Source organism: Quercus lobata, chromosome 1, assembly GCF_001633185.2.
Source record: "Quercus lobata isolate SW786 chromosome 1, ValleyOak3.0 Primary Assembly, whole genome shotgun sequence".
Taxonomy (NCBI): domain Eukaryota; kingdom Viridiplantae; phylum Streptophyta; class Magnoliopsida; order Fagales; family Fagaceae; genus Quercus; species Quercus lobata.
Genome location: NC_044904.1, coordinates 32,606,613 through 32,626,876, shown reverse-complemented (window position 1 = coordinate 32,626,876; position 20,264 = coordinate 32,606,613). Strand labels below are relative to the sequence as shown.

The following is a 20,264-nucleotide window of genomic DNA, read 5'->3' as shown; positions in this document are numbered from 1 at the left end:
CCTAACAGAGCCGTATTCTTCAGCTTTTACAACCACCCCCAACGACTTTGGGTATGGGCTGATGGGACAAGTATCAGCCTTGGAAAGGTTGACCCTATACGTGGACGAAGGACAGTGAACGCAGGCCAGTATAAAAGGAGAAAGGAGTAATCTAGAACAGGGGCTGGGAAAAATGGCCAAAAACCAGAGCCTCCCAGCCCGCTTCCAGGAGAAAGACTCCTAAGGCGAAGACGACCTAACCATGTATGCATATCACGAAAAACCCACCACCTGGTGACCAAGGCCTAACATTTCAAACTCACGCTCTACAAATGATGTTGTTTGGGCCTTTTTATGCGCGAACCCAACACTGTTACGGTCCGCCACGAATCGTGTCCTTACAATTGGCGCCGTCTGTGGGGAAGGCTTGTGTGTTGGCATAGGCGATAGGTCGAGAGAGTTCCTTTGTCGTTTCTAACAACTGGTTATAGAGTTTTAGTGTAAAGTTCCGCTAGGGGCTACGCTTCTTGACTAGGGGCTATGCTAGGTGGCGTTAATCGCATGGATAACTCTAGGGGCTTGGCCGAGGAGCTAACTCCCCTAAAGCCAAGGTCCCACGCAAAGAGAAAACTGGGTTTTGGACAGAACCAAGGCATTGCATGGTCCTCGGACTCAAGCCTATGGGGAAACCAACTACTTGGATGAGAAAACTGGGTTTTGGACAGAACCAAGACATTGCATGGTCCTCGGACTCAAGCCTATGGGGAAACCAACTACTTGGATGAGAAAACTAGGTTTTGGACAGAACCAAGGCATTGCATGGTCCTCGGACTCAAGCCTATGGGGAAACTAATTACTTGGATGAGAAAAAGATTGAGTTTTGTAAGGTTGGCTACTTAATAATAATTCTAAGTTACTCAATCCTCTGCTCAAATACTGTAAAAAGTTAGTGCCAATAGGAGTGTTAAGAAGATGGTGAAACACCCCACTATTCAGTGGCATAGGGGGGCAGTTCATTTTGCGGGTGATATGTCCTCGGATGGTTACTTCCTACACTGCATCGGGCATTGAGCTATCATCTCGGCTAGTTTTGGGGTAAGTATTGTTTTTCACAGGTCGGCATTATTGTGCCAAACAACTCTATTAAAGTCGTGGTGGTATCTTTTTCTTAGCAAGCATTTTGGCCCTAGGTGTCATTGATTCAAATGCTATATTATTGTGCCGAACAGCACTTGCAAATTCATAATAGCGCCTTTCTCTTTGATAAAGGATTAGGGCCCCAAGTATTGAACTCTAAGGTCGGCGGTATTGTGCCAGGCCGACTCAGTAAGCTCATTATAATGTTCTTTCTTTTCCTGCCTAATGGGAGTTTCACCCCTAAGTATCACTTGTTCAATTTGTTATTATTAAGTCGGATTGTTGTTATAAACACAGAGCGAGATCTTTTTATTAACTGGGACTTTGGCCCTAGACGTCAGCCACGGTTTAAAAATAAAAAGAATTCACCAGATTGTATGTCTATGCATTGCGCTATCATTTCAAAAATATAGAGAAAGAACATGTGAAGTAAAGTGATAACAATTTTTATTAATATAAAGATGTATTACAACGTACAAAGAGGGGTTTAGACAAGCCTATACAAAAAGTAGATTGCCAAAACAATAAAAAAAAAAAAGCAAAGCAATACATTAAGTAAACAGTCAGATCTCTTTTTAAACTCGTCTCCGAAGTCCTTCCAAACTTTGTCTCAGTAGCGCCCATATCGAGAGAAGGACCTTCTTCTCAGTAGCGCCCATATCGAGAGAAGGACCTTCTTCGGAAGAAGATGGAGGAGATGAATGAAGAAGATGGAGGAGATGAATGAAAAGAAGGAGGAGAAGAAGAGGGAAGAGATGAAAAGAAAGAAAAAGGAGCAAAAGAGGGAAAAGGAAAAGCACCAGGATGGATCTGGTGGTAGAAAGAAGAAGAAAGAGAGGCAAAAGGAGGCACCAGTGAACGAAGAGAGGAAGAAGCAGGGGCACTTGGCCTCTGCCTCAGTCCTGACTCCTAACACACTGGTGCCATGTTAGGTATGCTCATGAGAGAGCGGTTGGTACTGATGATGAGTGTCCTCGACTCAGTCACGCCGAAAGTTTGACGTGACGAGTCCCTGCTTCGGATTTTGGCTGAAAGGAAGGAGAGATAGATTTTAAATCTTCGCCATCCCTGCCCTGACCGAGCCATTACGAGCTTTATTAGAATGTGGTGTTTACGCCGGGGGGGGGGGTATGGTTCCTTCATTACTCGTTGTTATGGTGAATGTATTATGATTTAGTGTATAACTAGTGGGTAAAGTAAACGCTAAGGGAGGCTAAGGATTTCAGATCTCAGAAGGGTAAAAAGGATCTCTGTACGAGAGCGATAGCCTCCTACTTGTCTTCTTATAGGAAGGGCAAAACGGAAGGTATTAAATTTGTCCAGGTTTCCAGAAGAACCTGTAAACAAAGATGTACCCGTTCCACTTCCCCACCTCTTTAAACAAACCGTCGAATTTAACTAATTTCGTAAGTAGAAGTCATTAAAAGCGCGTTTCGGATAACCAAACGGCGAAAACACGTCAGGAATAAGATCAAAAGAATGTCTCGTAGTTCGGTACATTTCCTGGGCAGATGGAGAACCGCCAGCATGAGTAAAATGTCGAATTAAATGAGCCATAATAAAAGCTCGGTATTACCAAAACCCCCCTTTCCAACCAGGAGGTTGGATAGCAGGGTTTTGAGGGGCTATTGTGGGGCCCAAATAATTTATGGGCCAGGTCCATTTACTCGTGGGGAGTCCAAAGGCCCAAGCCGAGGAGGGATATGGTCCAAGCTCGATAAATATAAAACACAAGATGGCCTTGGGGTACAGCCGAGGACAGTTCAGTCCTCGGCAGACCCAAAGTCCCACCGGAAAGAGGGGCAAAAACGGTATAGGACTAAGCTTGAAAGAAAATCTAAAATATCCAGGGAAAGTTGTCCTTACTGCCATTCAATACTCTGCACCTGACAGAGCCGTATTCTTCAGCTTTTACAACCACCTCCAACGACTTTGGGTATGGGCTGATGGGACAAGTATCAGCCTTAGAAAGGTTGACCCTATACGTGGACGAAGGATAGTGAACGCAGGCCAGTATAAAAGGAGAAAGGAATAATCTAGAATAGGGGCTGGGAAAAATGGCCAAAAACCAGAGCCTCCCAGCCCGCCTCCAGGAGAAAGACTCCTAAGGCGAAGACGACCTAACCATGTATGCATATCATGAAAAACCCACCACCTGGTGACCAAGGCCTAGCCTTTCAAACCCACGCTCTACAAATGATGTTGTTTAGGCCTTTTTACGCGCGAACCCAACACTGTTACGGTCCGCCACGAATCGTGTCCTTACAAAAATAATTTGATAAAAGATGAAACTTCTTTAGGACTATTGATTACTTGGAGTAGTTTTTCTAAACTTTTCAAAACGTTAGGCAAAAAAGTTTATAATTGGGGTAAAATGTTGTTAACATCCATGAGGTTTATGCTAATGTCAATTAGGTCCAAGACTTTTCAAAACTGATAAACTTGGTCCCTAGTCTCAACTTAGACTCTAATCTATTATTCATTTTATCCTCTCTCTCATGGTGATTAGGGACCAAGTTAGTCAGTTTTGAAAAGTTTTGAACCTAGCTGACATTAACTCAAATCTTAAAGGTGTTAAGTGTATTTTACCCTAATAATTTTAATGTAGTTTTGGTGCAAAGCATGGAGGAAGCACATGCTACACATCATACCACACGTAACACTTGTGTCCAGCCATTTGGCATAACCACAATATGTAAAGACACAACATTTGGTATGTAGTACTAGGCATAGGCAAGATATGTTTACATCCTACATTAAACTTTTCCATGGTCTCTAGTAGCACCAACCCCCCTCCCCGTTATTGGAGTAATCTCTCTCTAGTTGTCATTTGCCTTGTCCTTTTATTTTTTTATTTTTTTTCTCTCTCTACCGCTATAGACATCTCATTTTGTATCCGTTAATAAGTTTTGGTCCCTGGCTTCAATGATAAGCTTGATATACGTCAACCAAGGATAATTAAAAAGTTCACAATTGTTTGGAAGTAATCTTGATTCAAAAGCACTCAAATCACTTTGAAAACAATGCTGAAAAATGACATTTGTTTACTGTTTTGACCATAACTTTGGCTCCACAAATACTTTTTGAGTGAAGTTTGTTTCATTAGAAAGTAGACATCCTGGGCTTCAATTTGAATACAAATTTTACCTAATTTGGATGAGTTAGTTATAACCTTTTGAAGTCCGGTCATCAGAGCTGTTTGGAATTAAGGTATGTGTACACATGAATCAAGTGTGCATGCGCACACTTGAAAGATGTGTACACATACTCGTTTTCTGGGTAGTGAAACTTCATTTTTAAGGGCCCAAAACATTATTCTTTGATGTGGACCAACCCCTAGACCCTTGGGGATGTCCAAAGACATCTAAAAAGCCCCGAAAACCCTAATTTTAACTTATAAATACTCACCTTATGTCTCCAATCAAAACCCTAGCTAGAGAGAGTTTATTTTTTGCCTCCATCTTCTCTAAAACCTTAGTTCTCTTTTCTAAAACACCCACATAGCACCTAAGCACGTTTTTTTCAGATTCAAAACCTCTCTCCTTAACTCTCTGTGGTCTTGGGAAGTAAAAGAAACCAACTTGCATTGCCCAACGTAAGATTCGAACCTCTCCGATTTGCTTTGCTGATTGTAATAGGAGATTTTTATTTTTATTTTTTATTTTTTATTCCTCTTGTGTATTTTCTACTATTCTTTCTTTGATACTTTTCTTATTATTAATGGATGCAATGATGGAGGAGATGTGGAGAAAATTTAACCTATCAAAAGAGGAAAAAGGAGTTTTGGTAGTGAGCTCCCAGGATGTGTCAAACTCAAAACAACATGCAAAATTCAATATCTTGTTCAAGTTACAAACTAGTAAGAACTTTAACAAGGAGGCATTCAAATCCACCGTTTAGAAACTTTGGTGTGGTTTGCATGGTGCTACTATTAAAGAGGTTGGAAACAATCTTTTTTTGGCTATTTTTATAAGTGAGGAGGACATGGTGGAGGTTCTAGACAAAATTACTTGGACCTTTGATAGGAGATTGATATTACTGAAGCAATTTAAAGGTGATCTCAATTTAGGTAATGTTTCCTTCCAATACTCCCCTTTTTGGATTTGGGTCTTCAATATTCCCATTAAAAGTATGAACTCCTTTGTTGGTACTCGGATTGCCAATGAGATTGGTGTTTCGATTTTGGTTGATGCCTCAAAGAGTGGATCGGCTTGGGGTCCCTTTCTTAGGATTTGGGTTGATATTGACATTTCTAAACCCCTTATGAGAGGAAAAATTATTCAAATTGAAGAAGCAGAGAAATGTTGGGTATTTTTTAAGTATGAAAGGCTGCCTACCTTTTGTTATAGATGTGGCATACTTGGTCATCAAGATCTAGAGTGTTGTAAGGTACATAAGGGTTGTCTGTCAATAGATGAGGATGAACTTCAATTTGGTCCATGGATGTGTGCAATTGCTCCAAAAATTAAACAGAGAAAAGGAAGCCCCAGCCAGTCTAGGTTTAGTGATGATGATGAAGAGGACAATCAAGTTACTAATGGGGAAGAGGATGGAACTAGACAACCCAATATCCACCATCAGCCACCATCTATTCCGATGACTAGTGAAGTTGATACGGATACAGCCAAACAACAACCAAAGAATCCGAGACAGTTGACAGATTTGAGTAAGCTGAAATTTCTTGATCCTATTCAAATCTCAATCTTTCAGTGGGATAGTGGTGTATCCGAATCCATATCTTCTAAGGATCCAGATTTTTCTTCTTTTTCAAAATTAAAATCACCAAGGAATTCACAGGTAAGTGTTTTGGAGGTTGCAGAAGTTTCAAAAGAAGAAAAATCAGATATATGGGGTCCTTTTTCTAGGGACTATATTTTGACTAGGACTCTTTTAAGTGATGGGAAGTCAGATAAGGTTCCAACTCTGAAAAACAAGTAGCAATTGATAGGTAATATGGAAAACAGTGTGACAACTGCGATTAAGGGGAAAACGCTGGTAGATGTGGATAACCAAAATTCAAATTCAAATACAAAGATGGAGTGTAATTCCAATTCTACCAAGGATTCATTGGGCAAAAAAGATTCTTATTTGAGATCATGGAAGCGTATTCTACAGAATTCCAATACTCAGACTTCTCTTGAGAATTTGTCTAAAGCTTCAACCTTTGGGTAAACTTTTTTTATCTTTTTCCTTTGATCCTTCACATCTTAAAAAACAAGCTATTTGCTCAAACAGTTCAAGTGTCTCCCAAAAAGCTATTGGGGGTAATTCCTTAAACCCCCCCCCCCCCACCATGAAGATTCTTAGCCTTAACTATAGAGGGCTTGGGATCCCGGAGGCAGTAGAAGAACTTTGTTGTTTGGTGAGAGAAAAAGGTCCCAAAATTCTTTTTCTATCTGAAACTCGTCTGGACATGGATGGTTTTCACAGGTTAAAGAAGAAATTGGATTTCACAGTTGGTTTTGTAGTTCCTAGAATTGGGTTGGGTGGTGGTTTGGCCCTCCTTTGGGCAAATTGTGTGGATTTGGATATCCAAACTTCTTCCCCACATCACATTGATGCTCTAATTAATTAGGATGGCATTGTTTGGCACTTTACTGGTTTTTATGGATATCTTGAAACTTTAAAAAGAGGAGAATCGTGGGAAAGTTTTTTTTCCTAGTTTTGGGCTTTTCTCTTTGCGAACAGTTCTGGTGTTCCTTTGGGTGTGATTGATTGTTTAGGATATGTTTTTTTGATTATCTATCAATGCATATCTTAATTGGTTAATTACACCAATAATTTAATTTGGTTTGTTAATTAGCTTCATATTGACATTAGCCATAAAATTGAGATTTAAAGTATAATTCTCAGAATAAAAGTATGTAGGTATCTTTGGAGTATGGGAGTAAGGATCAGAGTTCAAGTTTTTATGAGAGAGCCTGACACAAATATATTTAGATTAAGTTAGAGTAGAATTTCTATTTTGTATAAAAAAATGATAAATCCATAAAAATGATGTTGTTTTATAATAAAACTTAGCACATTGTGTGGAAAATTTTTTTTTTTGCCGTGTTAAAAGAAATTAATTAAAAAAAGTTGTAGGAAATTTCGTGATCATTGCTCAATTAAAGAAGAATTGCCTTTCGATATATGGTATTGCTTTATCCTTTATAACATCGATTGAAAATGGTACGAAAAGCAGAACAAGAGTCGTAGATTCTTCTTGCAACCAATAACATAGTCATCTAAACGAGGTGGTATACCGCATCTGATGCCCCCTCCACCTCCACATGCATCAGGAAGGAAACATGCGGTGTATTTTCTCCATCAAAACAGACAAACAACTATGCAGCTCGTTTACTCCACTTCCAACTGCGTCTTTGAGTCAGCAAACCATAGTGTAGAATTTCTGTGATCTTAACTTAAAAGTTTCAAAATTTTCCTTGTTCTTTTTTCAGTACCTTTTTCCTGTTCAATTTTGTTAGCTAAGATGGGAAAAGAAGAGGGTCTCGCGATCGGAATTGACTTGGAACGTGCTACTCATGTGTGGCTGTTTGGCAACGTAATCGGGTGGAGATCATACCCAATGATCTGGGGAACCGTACAACACCATCTTATGTGGCTTTCAATGAAACTCACCGCTTGATTGGTCAGGTAGCTAAGAACCAGGTTTCCATGAACCCCACCAACACTGTTTTTGGTGAGTTCCTACTTCTCTGACACAATTACAAGTCTAGATTTTTAGAGTTTTATTGGCTTATTTGTGTTCAAACGTATGTGGGTTCTGTTTAGTCAAAACTATTGTGAAGCTGAGGAAACTTGAAAAAAAGAAAAAAATTGTTACTGTTGTTTTGTTTTCTTTTATGATAGGGAAAAGGAACAGAGCCATTTGCTGTAAAATGGGGAATTTCTCTCTCTGTTATAGGAAAGTCCTTTGCTTTTAGCGAGGGTTGTAGTCAAAAGTGGGTTTCGGACTATTGTGATCTGTGTAGTCAAGAGTGGTTTGACTTGTTTGTTTGAGTAGTTTCGTTTGGGTGTTGCATTGCTACTTATTTTATGAGCCCGTTCTCTCTCTAGCTTGTTTTGATGTCAACTGAAGTTTTTCATTTCTTTATTATGAATAAAGTCCAGGCATTGACAGTCTGGTTTCTCCAAAAAAAAAAAAAAATTGCCCTTTCTTTAAGGTTTAATTTTTGTAAGCAAGTTTCCTATACTAGATTGTCAAAATTAGAAATTAGATTTTTGCTTTCCTTTACTATGCATGGCTTTACCAATAATGCTATGGACAACTTTTTCCACAACAAATTTCAGAATTTTTGAAGTTATCGATCGTAAATAATGGGTCCATGAGTGTCATTTATATCTACAATTCATAATAAACTATTTCAGCAATTGTAAAATTTGTAGTAAAAGAAAGTTGTGTTTGCCACATTATTAATTGTCTTACGCAAGGTAAATAATACAAATAAATTTTCATTTTTTCAATATAAATTTTACATCTTAATTATGATATTTGATTTTTTGTATACAAAATTGATCGTGATTTGTTTAGTAATAATTCATCTAGTTATTTGTTAAAATTGTTTTTGTTTGAACAACTTAAGACTGTTAGGTGATTCTATTATTAGGTAAATTAGTGGCAACAGTGGCGCCACGTTCATTTCAGGGTGTCCCTGAACTGAAAAAAAAAAAAAAAAACAAAATTTATATATAATAATTAAATTTTTTTATTTGTTTCTCCTTAAAAAAAAAATTAGGAATACCCTCAATCAAAGTTAGGAACACCCTATTTTTTTTTTATTTTTTTATTTGTTCTACTTCTAAGCAAAAAAAAAAAAAGCCAAATAAAAATTTGAACTAAAATCTGAAAAAAAAAAAAAAAAAAAAAAAAAAAAAAAAAAACTTACCTAATATACTGAAATTAGATCGGACCTCAAACACTTCACACTTCACACTTCACAGACGCAACAACCAACCAAGGGAGTTAATTCCGTAGCGTACTGGCCGGTACGGCCAGAATTTTTCGTGTCGGTGGTTGGACAGGTACAGAAACTAGGTTGATTCGTACCGTCCTAAATACCGGGGTGTTTCGGCCTGTATCGGCTATTTCGGCAGTTTCCGGTGCTTTTCGTTGGTAACTTCATTCCGGACCGGTACAAATTGAAATGGGTTTCTAGAAATTTTTTGCTACGCCACTGTCAAACCTTCATTCACCGGTGAGATATTATCGGAGGTTGAGGCTTGAGCTCGTCGTCATTGCGTCATAGCTTCTTCATTTTTCTTCTCTCCCTCATTGTCTCTCTTTTTCTTTTAGCATTTCTTCTAGTCTGGGTTTCTAAAGAGAATGTTAACATAGAAACTCAAAATGACTTCTTCACTATTTCACTCCTAGTCCTACCTACTTTTGATTTAACCAAAGTTATTAATGGGCGGAGAAACCCAAGTGGTTTGCCTGCCACTTCTTTACTTTTTATTTTTTAATTTCATAGAAAACCGTCTGGAGTTATTTTCATTTAGATTTTTAATTTTTTTACCATTCCTATTTAGTTTTAATTTTTTATTGGATAGTAAAATGGGCTAGACATTAGCTTAAAATAATTTGAACATGCATAAAAAAGAGAATTTTTTTAAAGTATAATTGGCTTTATATTGGCTCTAGTCTTGTGATTAGGGCCATGGGGCAGTGGGGCTTGTCTGTTGAATTGGGGTGAATGGAGGCATGAGACCGAGGTAGATGCACATGAGTATGTGGCTATGTGCTAGTGCAACAATGCAACTAATAATTAATAAACAATCATTTAATTTACCAATAATTAATTGGAGGAAACAACTAATAAATAATAATTAATAATTTAATTAACCAATACATTATAAAAGACAAACAAATTAAATTATGTTACTATGTTAGGCTAAACAACAATTAATAATTTTATAATTAATGAAACAACTAAACAACAATAATTAATAATTTTATTAATATTATTGTTTATTCTTTTGCTAGAATTATGGACAAATATTTGATAAGAAAACCACATGTCAAAAAAAAAAAAAAATTTCTGGGAAAAATTTTTAGGAACACCCTAGGAAAAATTTCTAGAGTCGCCACTGAGTGGCAAACTCACGCGATGCGTGGGAATATAAATATTATGTAATAAGATGTAATATATAAAAGATAACAATTACTTTAAATATTGTCCATTTTTTTTAAGAAGATTTCTATAAGTTTTTTTTTTTTTTAATTTTTTTTTATCTTTTTATCTCTACAAATATATAATTTTATTATTATTATTTTTTGTTTGATTAATATTTTTTAAAGGTGAATCATAATCTTTTAACATCTAGTGTAGTTTATTATATTTGCCTAATATATAACTAAACTTTATAAGTTTTAAATTTATGATTCAAATTTCTCATATCTTAAGGAATAAGGAAATTATCATAATAATCAAAACTCATCACAAAATTACAATGTTATCTTAGCCAAAATTAAAATGAAACTAAAGGAATAAAAAATAGACTTTATAATAATTTATTACTCAAACAATTGGTAGGTATATTCAAATTCCTATTTCCAAAAGAAACTAAGTATTGACCCAAACCAAAATTCAACCAAAGTTATAAAAGGGAAAGAAAACACTTTCTAACGGGAAATTAGGAAAAAATAAAAAAACACAATACCAAAACACATATTAAAAAAGAAAGAAAAAAGAACCATCGACCTTAATTAGAGGTATAAGAAAGAACAAAAATTCACAGAGAGAGAGAGAGAGAGAGAGAGAGAGAGCTCACAGTTTTGCAGGGGAAAAAATATGGACTGAATGAGGAAAATGATATCAAATTTATACAAAATGAAATGGGGAGAAGAAGAATCAAAATATAAGAAAGAGGAAGAAAGTGTAACGATAAAGTTGAGAGTAGTGGGGAGATAAAGAGGCAAAAAGGAAGGGAAAATGTTGGAAAAAATGTAAAGTAGGTGTGAATTAATAGGAAGAAAAAGAGGGATTATTTTTATTTTTTTTTAGAATAGGGGGGAAGAAAAGTTTAGATAGAGAAAAGAAAATATAAAAAATAAGTGGATGACGTGACTGCTGATATGGCTCAACAAGAGTGTAGCAACAATAAATACTACGTTTCAACTTTTAGATATATATAGATATAAACTAGTTATTTGTTAAAATTGTTTTTGTTTGAACAAGTTAAGACCTTTGGGTGATTTTATTATTAAGTAAACTAGCCACAGACCCACACGATGCGTGGGAATATAAATATTATGTAATAAGGTGTAATATATAAAATGTGACAATTACTATAAATATTGCCTATTTTTTTAAGAAGATTTCTATAAGTATTTTTTTTAAATCTTTTTATCTCTACAAATATATCATTTTATTATTATTATTATTATTATTATTATTATTTTTTGTGTTTGATTAATATTTTTTAAAGGTGAACCATATTCTTCTAACATCTATTGTAGTGTATTATATTTACCTAATATACAACTAAACTTTATAAGTTTTAAATTTATTATTCAAATTTCTCATCTCTTAAGGAATAAGAAAATTATCAAAATAATCAAAACTTATCACAAAATTCCAATGTTATTTTAGCCAAAATTAAAATGAAACTAAAGGAATAAAAAATAGACTTTATAATAATTTATTACTCAAACAATTGGTAGGCATATTCAAATTCCTATTTCCAAAAGAAACTAAGTATTGACCTAAACCAAAATTTAACCAAAGTTATAAAAGGGAAAGAAAACACTTTCTAATGGGAAAAAAAAAAAACCAAAACACATATTAAAAATAAAGAAAAAAGAACCATCAACCTTAATTAGAGGTAAAAGAACGAACAAAAATCCATAGAGAGAGATAGAGCACTCACAGTTTTGTGGGGGAAAAAATATGGACTGAGTGAGGAAAATGATATCAAATTTATACAAAATGAATGGGGAGAAGAAGAGTCAAAATATAAGAAAGAGGAAGAAAGTGTAACGGTAAAGTTGAAAGTAGTGGGGAGATAAAGAAACAAAAAGGAAGGGAAAATGTTGGAAGAAAATATAACAGTAGGTGTGAATTAATAGGAAGAATAAGAGCTTTTTTTTTTTTTTTTTTTTTTTTTGAGAATGGGGGGAAGAAAAGTTTAAATAGAGAAAAAAAAAATATAGAAAATAAGTGGATGATGTGGTTGCAGATGTGGCTCAACAAAAATGTAGTAACAATAAATGCTACGCTTCAGCTTTTAGATATACTAGTCCCAGATCCGCGCAATATGTGAGAAAATATGATATGATTATTTTTTATTGGATAATTATTGAATTAATATATTAGATTGTATATTTTAAAAAATTCAATATGTGTTTTGAAATTATGTTTTAAATTAGAAATTTTTTGTAGTGTAACAAAATATATTTTGTAGTAAGGTATTATATACAATGAGATATGTATGAAAACACAATGCAATAATTATTATTATTTTTAAATTGATAGTGTGATAACTATTAGACCAAGTTGTAACTATGTATACTTTGTTTATTACTATACATATGTATGCGATTTAACTCTTATAGATATATTTTTCTCAAAAACATAGATCCACATCTCTTTCTTCCTCACAATTGAAACTAAGTGAAAAAGTAAATAAAGATAACTATGCAATAGATTATTATCAATAAATCACATATTATAAAGTGGAAATATAAAATAAAATAAAATGTAAAAAGAAAATGTTCCTTAAGTATCTATACATAAAAACATTAATAGCATAATGATGCTATAAAGTAAATTATATTTTATCTTATTCTCTTTTTGGCATTTTCAGTAAAGATGATTAACTAAGCAAAGTAAAATCTTACCAAGAAAGTTTAGATTAATTATAAATTTGATGGTGGAGATGCTAATTATTTGTAATAAAGTGACCAAAATAAAAATAACAAATAGATTTGAGAAAAACATATAAGATTTCTAAAAGAAATTTTACCAAACACATGGGATGAAACAATACAAAATTACTACACTAAATATTTTTTGACTTTTTTGATACTCTACAAATAAAAAACTTTATTAACTTTTTGTCACAGTATAGACTATAGAGCGATTACAAAATAACAAAAAGTTGAGGAACTTATAACAAATGATTTCTATACAAAATTCTAGTAGAAGGGAGACTAATAGGCCCTCTGCTTTCTTCAAGACATAGGGGATTATGAAAGACCATACATCCTTTGCCTACCATTTTCTCTTTCTCAAATTCACATTACTAAAGAAGTATATGAAGCTAAAAACATTGTGAATACATCTCTGTTCAATGGAAGTCCATTGGTAGGCACATTCAAATTCGTAACCATGTATATTTTGTTTAGATATAAACTCAAATTTCTAAAAAAAAATTATGTATTAACCCAAATCAAAATTCAACCAAAGCTATAAGAGTGATTTGTAATGGGAAATTTAAAAAATACAACACAAAAAAATTAAATAAAAAAACCATCAATCTAAATTAGAGTTATAAGAAAGAAAAAAAATAGAGAGAGAGAGAGAGAGAGTACTCTGTTTTTGTGTGGAAAAGAATATGGATTGAATGGAATAAATGATATCAAATTTATACAAAATAAAATGGAAAGAAGAAGAGTTACAATATAAGAAAGAGGAAATGATGAAGGAAGTTTAATGGTAAAGTAAAGAGTAGTAGAGAGATAAAGAGACAAAGAGGGAGAGAAAAGGTTGGAGGAAGAGAAGAAGTTTTTTTTTTTTTTTTTTTAGAATAGGAAGATGAAAATTTTAAATATTCAATTTTAACAATTACTTGAAATTAGAAAGAAGAATACGAAAAATTGAAATCAATTTGGATAGCTAAATATAGTCAAACATTTGCATCTAATGAATAGTAAAATTTGTAATGAATAGTAAACATGTGCATATATCCACTACATGATAATGAATTATTCAATTTTAACAATTACTTGAAATTAGAAAGAAGAAAATGAAAAAATGAAATCAATTTGGGTAGCTAAATAGTTAAATATTTGCATTTAAAACTGTGGGGATCGTTCCATTAATGGGCCAGTAGGGTTCAAAATTGGTTCAGAATTGTTGGGCCCGTGGCCCATCCGAGGCCGTATACCCGTCCGAGGACACCACGCTCCTCGGCAGTACGCGTCCGAGGACGATCAGGACGTGATCTCACTGCGATCAGATCTCAGAATTAGGTCATCGCAAAGGATAGAGTAGCCGACTAAAGATGAAAGAGATAAGGCAAACAAATATCTGAAACTACAGCTGCCTCCGCATTAATGACCTCTCAACCAACTCTCTGGCCGCATTAATGTGGAGGTGATACCTGAACAGTAGGGAAGCAGCCTTACAGCTGCCCATAGGAAGTTCCAGGAGGTGCCAGATGGGACAAAAAGAAATCCTCCGGACACAACCTACACGTGTGCGGCAAGGATGGAGCGCAAAGGGGGGTATATAAACTAAAAGAAGAACATGAAGAAAGGGGGAGAAAAAAAAAAGAAAAAGTGAAGAACGGAAAAAACTAGAAAGAGAAAAACATTCGATATATCAACTTGAAACCTTGAACGTGCTTGAGAGAAAAATCTTTGGAGGAGATACCACAGTTAACCTAGTTCTTACACCCACGCCCTACAAATCATATTGTCTGGGTCTTTTACGTGCGAACCCAATACTGTTTAGGTTCGTCACCAAATAGTGTCCTTACAAAAACAAATGAATAGTAACATGTTGAATAGTAATAGAGTGTATTAACATGTTTTTCCATTAACTATATTTAATTATTTTATATAAAATAAAATAGAAAAATCATAAAGGAAATTATAAAAAAAGTATGATGTGGCTAATGAGGTGGCTCAACAGGAATACAACAATATAAAATTATACGTCTCAGCTTTTAGATATATATAGATATAGATTTGTTATTAAGTTACAATATTGACTTTAATAAATTAGACTCTATTGTTATATGCTTTATATTTTATTATATTTTTGTCATATTCTAATTTTATATTATTGATTCTATTTCAATTATTGGTAAATATTTTTCAATTATAAATATTTGCTAAAAAATATCAATCTAAATATGAAATATTTAAGAAAAAATAAGAGAAAAACAAAAAAAATCAACTGAATCTCAAATAGGATCTCTTGATAAAGTTGTTAGGAATTTAAAAGGTGTAACAAAAAATTTATGGGAAATCTGTTAATTCAAAATAAAAATTAATCAAAAAGAGTTAGAAGAGCGTGTAATAATGTTAGGGAAAGATGGCAATGAAAATAATCATAACAATATTCAAATTTCAAAAATATAATATAACAGTTCTTGATTACATAAAAAGATTAATCATTCTTTTCAAAATGCATATATTGCTTACAAAATTTTACTACCAATATTTATTTAGAGTTGTTTATTTGTTTCTATAAAAAGAAAAGTTTTTAAAATTAAAGTTGATTATGTCACAAGAAAATGAATTAGTTACAGTATATTAAAAAACTTAAATATAAAAACTTAATTAGTAATTTTACATCTCAAAAGGTAAGTAGAATGTATTTTAATTTTTTTTTTAAATAATGAATTTTAAATATAAGAAATGCTCCATTTCAATCTTATTTCAAAATTAATTATATCACAAGAAAATTAAAAGAATTACTCATATTATTGATTAAAAAGTAGTTATTAGGAAAATCTATATCTACTAACTAAATTAATAAGAAGAATAGATTTTATGTAAATATAAAAAGAAACTATAATGGATTTTAGATATGAAATGGTCCCACTTAAGATTATGCTCTTAGCCTCCTAGGCCTCAACTTGATTTAAGCCAGTACTGATTGTATTTATAGCTTATTAGTGGCTAAGTCTTGTCATATCGTGTTTCTTTTGTTAATAATATTTTCTCATTCAATGTTGAAATTTTATTTTGCATAAGACAAATCCCTGGAGCGGTAAGAAAAGTTCATCTATGTTTGCTTTGATGTTGTTTCAATGAAGCTATGAATGTTTAATGTAATGATTTGTTTATTCAGCAAAAAAAGAAAAAGTAATGATTTTTCTTGTATATTGATGTTCATGTTGGTGGTACGAAGACTCTAAACGTTTGATTGGAAGGCGATTCAATGATGAATCTGTGCAACGTGACATGAAATTGTGGCCATTCAAGGTGATTGCTGACCCTGATCATGGGAGGCCCATTATTGCGGTCACATACAAGTATGAGGAAAAACATTTTTTGGCTGAAGAAATCTCTTCAATGGTACTCGTAAAGATGAAGGAGATTGCTGAGGCTCACTGCGGTTCAAAGATCAAGAATGCTGTCATTTCTGTCCCTGCTCGTTTCAACCACTCACAGCGTCAAGCCACAATGGATGCCGGTGTCATTGCTGGTCTAGATGTGATGCGACTTATCAATGAGCCAACTGCTGCTGCTATTGCATATGGGCTTGACAAGGATGGTACTGGTGAGAAGAATGTGCTCACCTTCGATCTTGGCGGTGGCACACTGGATGTCTCGCTTCTTACCATTGTAGGGGGTATGTTTGAAGTGAAAGCTACAGCTGGTAATACTCACTTGGGAGGTGAAGATTTTGATGGTAGAATGGTGAATCATTTCATTCAAGAGTTCAAGAGAAAGCATAAGAAGGATATTACGGGGGTTAAGGCTTATAGCAAGTTGTGGAGTGCTTGTGAAAGGGCTAAGAGGATGCTCTCATCTAACACTCGAACAACAATTGAGATTGATTCTTTGTATGATGGTATTGACTTCTACTCTTTTATCACCCGAGCCAAGTTTGAGGAGCTTAACTTCAATTTATTCACGAAGTGTATGGGGCCTGTTGAGAAGTGTTTGATGGATGCTAAGATGGACAAGAGCAGTGTCCATGATGTGGTTCTGGTTGGAGGGTCTATGAGGATCCCCAAGGTTCAGAAATTGTTACAGAATTTCTTTGATGGGAAGGAGCTCTGCAAAGAATTAACCCTGATGAGGCTGTTGCTTATGGTTGTGCTGTGCAGGCTGCAATTCTCAATGGTCAGGGTAATACAAGTGTGGAAAAAATCTTGTGCCTAGATGTCACCCCTCTATCTCTTGGTTTGGGGACCTCTGGAGATGGCATGACTGTGTTGATTCCAAGTAACACCACCATTCCCACCAAAAAGGAGAAGGATTTCTCAACCTATTCTGATCAACAGGTGGCTGTTGCCATACAGGTTTATGAGGGTGAACATGCCAAAGCAAGTGGTAACAATTTGCTGGGCAAGTTTGAGCTCTCTGGTATTCCTCCAGCTCCTAAAGGAGTTCCAAAAATTGCTGTTTGTTTTGACGTTGATGTTGATGGAATCTTGAACGTTTCTGCCAAGGACAAAATCACTAGAAAGAGGAATAACATTAAAATCACTGATAAGTGCAGGCTTTCCAAGGAAAAGATTAAGAAATTAGTGCAGAAGGCTGAGAGGTATAAGGCTGAGGATGAGGAGCATAACATGAAGGCCAAATTAAAGAATGCACTTGAGAACTACGCTTTCAACATGAGGAACACATTTAGAGATGAAGAGACTGTTGCTAAGGTTTGTGCTGCAGACAAAAAGATGGTAGAAGAAGTAATTGAGGAGAGTATCGATTGGCTTGAAAGGAATCAGCTTGCTGAGGCAGACGAATTTGAGGATAATATGAGCGAGCTGGAGAGCATCTGCAATGCAGTAATTGCCAAGATTGGTCAAGGCGCTGATGATGACTTGGGTGAAGCCAAACTTGAGCATGAACAGCATATGGAGGAGATTAAGATTCATCAAGGTGTTGATAGTGACATGAACGTAGCTACTCAGGAGGATACGAAGCCTAGGAAGGAGATTCACACTTGTCAGAGTTCTAATGGTCACATGGCTATAGCCATGAAAGAGGTTAATAAGCTTCAGAAGGAGTTTAAGGACAAAGGGCAAGAGGCTCAGAAGAATATGGTTCAGGATAAGGAGGATAAGAAGAAGGAGATTAAGGACAAAGGTCAGGAGGCTGAGAAGAATATCACTCAGGATAAGGAGGATCAGAAGAAGGAGAAGGTTGAGAAGCACAAGGCTGAGGATAAGGAGCATAAAAAGAGGATTGAGGCAAAGGACGCGTTGGAAAATTGTGCTTACTACATGAGTTCCAAAATCAATGATGTGAAGAACGCTTTGACAAAGACTGAAGATGCAATTAAGCAGACCATCCTCTGGCTTCAAAGGAACCAGCTTTCTGAGGCAGATGAGTTTGTGGATAAACTGAAGGAGCTGGAGGACATTTGTTACCCCTTTTTTTCCAAGATGCCCCAAGGAGCTGGTGGTGATTATGGTAAATGATTCTCTTGCACATTTCCTTGCTTAATAGCTTATTAGGAATGTTGTTGCTGACAGAACCATGATTCTCTCGAGGTCTCCCTCTGTAAATTTGGTAGTAGAATCAATAATGTTGTTTATAAAGATGTAGCAACAGCCTTATTGTGATCTTGTTTTTGGTTTGTGAATTGAGGGTTACAGGCTTGGGCTGATATGGTCCATGCTCTCTGTTTCTCTCTGTTTTGAATCCCAATATCTTTTTCCCTCTATGAAGCTATTTTCTCTGGAAAAGATAAATTTCTACCACTCTCGACCTTTCTCAAACCAACGAACCTTTGTAGTTAACAAAGCAATAAAACTGCAATTTGAGAGTAAAATTTCATTCGGTAGTTGTGTATCTTCATGTGACAATGTTGCTATACTTCTTACAACCCAATGCCGTACAAAGATGCAAATTGGTAAAGGAACAAAATTAAGTGATATTTACAGAAGTCAATACTTGTAATTCCAAATTTAATCAACATTAGAAATGTGGCCCGGGCGGACCAAGTAAACCAAAAAATAAAAACCTTATATGAACTTAGAAAATATTTTAAGAAAAAAAAAATATATTTTAAGAATATAATTAACAAGAAAATGGATAATAAATATGATAGAGTAAAACTGACTTCAAGTTACATGGTGAAAATACACACACGAAGACCAAATTTTTACTAGAACCAAAAATTATACTGTACTATTGTAAGGAACTTTCTTTTAAGTTCTTTAAAAAATTTGGTAGTTAAATTAATCGGAATAGTATTCTAAATTGCTTGAATATTTAATTATGAGTTTTATTTTGAGCAAACTATGTTAAAAATTGGTGAAACTACACTATTAATTCCTGGAGTTTACCTTGTAATTGGTCCCTCAAGTTTCAAGCAAGTGCAATTGGTCATTTAAATTTTCTAAATGAGCAATATAAGTCCTTCAGTTAACTTCCGTTAGTGGTGTTACTTAAGTGTCTAACGAAATAATGAATTGGTATTTTTTAAATGATGTGACATTTCTTTTATTAAAAAATTAAAAAATTAAATTTACAGATAAGAAAGAAACTACACCCATTTCAATTCAAATTTTTATCTCGGTACAAATAAACCTCCATTTACGGTGAAAGAGCTAAATTGATGATTTTCAAGGGAAGCACAAATTCATAAATTTATTTCCATTGTTTTGACTTGTAAGTTAGCACTTGTATTATGAAATTTTTTGTTTTTCAGCTGGGTTTCGACCCAAGAGCCACTGCCACAGCCAACTTATTTATGGATGCAACGTGCATTGGAGAAGAAATCATTAGTGACGATTACTGCTTTCTACTAAAGATAGAGACGGGCAGCAATTCGTGAGGCTCAAAGCAGTCCAAACTATTAGATCATCCACCATACAATATGAGTTTTTTGATTCAATTCGAATTCTCAAGGCTACTTAGGATGAAAACTCCGACTGAAGAGGATGTGTTTTGGGAAACCAGCATTGAATCAGTCATGGAGGTGGGTTAGTGGCTGTGCGAGAGAAGGAGGGAGGCGGGTCAGGGGCTGTCAGTTGGAGAAGGATGTGTGAAGCAAGAGGCCACCGTCTCCAGTCGAGGGCGGCGGCGTTGGTAGCGGCTAGGCCTTGGAACTTGATAGGGGTATTTTCGACAAGAATTGATATCCCCAGACACATCACGAAAGGAAGCCGGTGACGCATATGGACCGTTAGCTCTGCTGAATTAGACGGGAAGACCTAAGGTGATGACAGCTAGAATGATGAGCCTACAATAGCAACCCGACGGACAATTCTGTGACCCGACGGGAATCTTTGGA

The 20,264-nt window shown here is 34.9% G+C and overlaps 1 pseudogene; it reads left to right on the top strand.

Moving 5' to 3' along the window:
* The first annotated feature begins 7,323 nt into the window (after nucleotides 1-7,323).
* Nucleotides 7,324-18,499, top strand: LOC115987334 (annotated as a pseudogene).
* The last annotated feature ends 1,765 nt before the right edge of the window (nucleotides 18,500-20,264 follow it).